This window comes from Panthera leo, chromosome C1 (genome assembly GCF_018350215.1).
Source record: "Panthera leo isolate Ple1 chromosome C1, P.leo_Ple1_pat1.1, whole genome shotgun sequence".
Classification (NCBI taxonomy): Eukaryota; Metazoa; Chordata; class Mammalia; order Carnivora; family Felidae; genus Panthera; species Panthera leo.
The window spans coordinates 199955032-199957872 of NC_056686.1; the positions used below are offsets into that span (position 1 = coordinate 199955032).

Consider the following 2841-nt stretch of genomic DNA (forward strand, 5'->3'; position numbering starts at 1 on the left):
AGGTTGTCTTGTCCATGCACCCATCCTTAGAGATACCAAAATACTCCAGTAGGTACTCAATATTTGCTGATCGACTGAGTGAACGTTATATGAATGGGTAGCTGTGTCTTTCTTCTCTCTCTGCCGGGCTCTGATTCTGTTTCACTCGTCTTGGACACCCACTCCAGTTCCACCTGACCTTGTTGGGAATCCTTCTGTCTTCCAACCCAACCAAATCCAGTAGACTCTTGACCTGCCCTCTGTGGACATAGTTCGTGACCGGATCCCCCAGCATCATCTTGACTTGGGTTCTTTTTTCTTTTCTTCGTCTTTTTCAAAGCCTAATCTCCATTTTATTTTTTTCTAGAGAGCCATTGTTCTTCAATCCTTAAGGACTTAGCTCTTTCCATGGGCTTTGGTGGAGGTCGTGGGGCAGGACCCGCGGGTCTAAATCAGGGTGTGGGTGTTCTCGTCCTTTTGTGCCTCACAAGAGTGGTTCCTGAGTCCTGAGTACCTTGCTGGAAATGGGACCGCTCACACAGTAACACAGTAATGGAGTGTCACATGCAGCTCGGGAAGCACACAGGTGTTGAAGACACTCACTTTAGAAATGTCCTTGACCAAGGTGGCCTCCACCGTGTTCTGAATAATGAACTTGTTAATGGCCTTGTCTTTGGCCATGCAATGGGCACAGCTGGTGCAGTGAGTAGGCTGCACATGACATGGTCCTTTGTGGCATGACTGTCACTCCTTCTTTCCTTGGTCATCTTGGAGGTGAGGACCCGAGAGAGCTTGACCTGGGTTCTTTTTTAATTTATTTTTTTAACGTTTATTTATTTATTTTAGAGAGAGAGAGACAGAGAAAGACAGAGAGAGCACAAGTGGGAGAAGGGCAGAGTGAGCAGGAGAGAGAATCTCAAGCAGACTTCATGCTCAGCGCAGAACCTGACTCGGGGCTCGATCTCATGAACCATGAGATCATGACCTGAGCCAAAATCAAGAGTCAGATGCTTAACCGACTGAGCCATCCAGGCGCCCCTGGCCCGGATTCATTCTTTCTTTCTTTCTTTCTTTCTTTCTTTCTTTCTTTCTTTCTTTCTTTTTTAATTTTTAAGGTTTATTTATTTCTGAGACAGAGAGAGACAGAGCATGAGTGGGGGAAAAGCAGAGAGAGAAGGAAATACAGAATCCAAAGCAGGCTCCAGGCTCCGAGCTGTTAGCACAGAGCCCGACGCAGGGCTTGAACTCACAAACCGTGAGATTGTGACCTGAGCTGAAGTCAGTCGCTCAACCGGCTGAGCCACCCGGGTTCCTCTGACCCGGATTCTTAAAGAACCTTTCCATTCAGATTCATAGCTTACTTGGAGTAAGACCTACAAAGAGACTCAAGTACAGCAGAGGAAGGCTTTTGCACTCAGCCTCCCTTTCAGAGTCCAGCCTGCAGTGTGTATTTAGGAACGGTGAGGGTGACAGGGCCGGTCCTCAGATCACATGGAGTGGCACCATAAATCTCCATCTGGGAGCCAGGAGTCGTGGGCTCAATTTGGAATCTGTGACACGCCAGCCAGTGAGTATGACCTTGAACAGGTTCTTTCTGCTCTGGGCCCTGGCCTGGGTTCCTCCCTGGGAACGAGGGGGTTGGGGGCCTTGCATTCTGTTTATCCACTTAACTGCCGTTCCTGCTCAGGTATGCAATGATGCAGCAGCAAACAAAATAGAGTTTCTGCTGCCGCAGAGCATACACAGATGGGGAGGCTGACAAAAACCAAATAAGGCAGTGAGCAAGTAGGTAACAGATGTAATGCAGGTGAGGTGAGTGTGCAAAAGCTAAGTACAGCAGGTAAGTGGGAGCGAAGGATAGGACCTCCCTTAGGTAAGGTCAGCATGGCAGATATCACCCAAGAGCTGACATTCGAGCAGACCCCCGAACAAAAGGAGAGGACAGTCCATGCATGTGTCTGAAGGAGTGGATCCTCAGGAGAGGGACAGCAAGTGCCAAGGCCCTTAGAAAGGGACCGGTTTGGTGTATTTAAGAGACCACAATGAGGCCAGGTGGGGACAGAACACAGAGAAGTAGGCAGGGGGCCAGACCAAGGTAAGGACCCCAGACTATAGCCTGAGCGACTGGGAAAGCCATCAGGACACTGAAAGCCAGGGTCTGGCATGGGCTTACTTGTGTGTTAAGAGGGTACATTGGGGGCACCTGGGTGGCTCAGTCGGTTAAGCATCCAACTTTGGCTCAGGTCATGATCTCACAGTTGGTGAGTTCGAGCCCCGCATTGGGCTTTGCACTGACGGCATGGAGCCTGCCTTCAGATTCTGTGTCTCCCTTTCTCTCTCTGTCCCTCCCTGGCTTGTGCTTTCTCTCAAAAATAAATAAACATTAAAAAAAAAAAAAAAAAAAGGTACATTGATGCCTGAGTTATACAGCCATGGGCTTCTCTTAGCCCTAGGCTAAGCAGTTCTGCCTTGGCAGGGGCGGGTTGGCATAATCCCAAAGCTAGGTCCTGCCCGAGAGGCGGACTTTGTGATCTGTGCCAGGACAGACTGCTGGGACCTGCCTGCTCAGGTCTCATCCTGTCACTGCACCTGAGCCTCCGTCACAGACTCACCGGTGTGCAGGAACACAGGGCTACTGACAAATTCACCCACACCTCCCAAACAGTAGGCCACAGAGGCTGCTAAGTGAATGTGTGGATATTAACTTCGGGGCTAGATGTTTGGTGTCTCAGCGACTTCCAGATGACCTGTTCTTTCCTCTCTAGAAAAATCCTTCTCTTTTCACACCGCTTCCGTCTGATGGTCTGCATCCCGGTGTTTATTCCACTGTTTAGTTCCCTTTTCTTCCTTATCTGTCCATCC

The 2841-nt window shown here is 49.5% G+C and overlaps 1 pseudogene; it reads right to left on the bottom strand.

The window, feature by feature from the left end:
• Positions 1–332: 332 nt before the first annotated feature.
• On the bottom strand, positions 333–746 carry LOC122226077 (annotated as a pseudogene).
• Between the last annotated feature and the right edge of the window lie 2095 nt (positions 747–2841).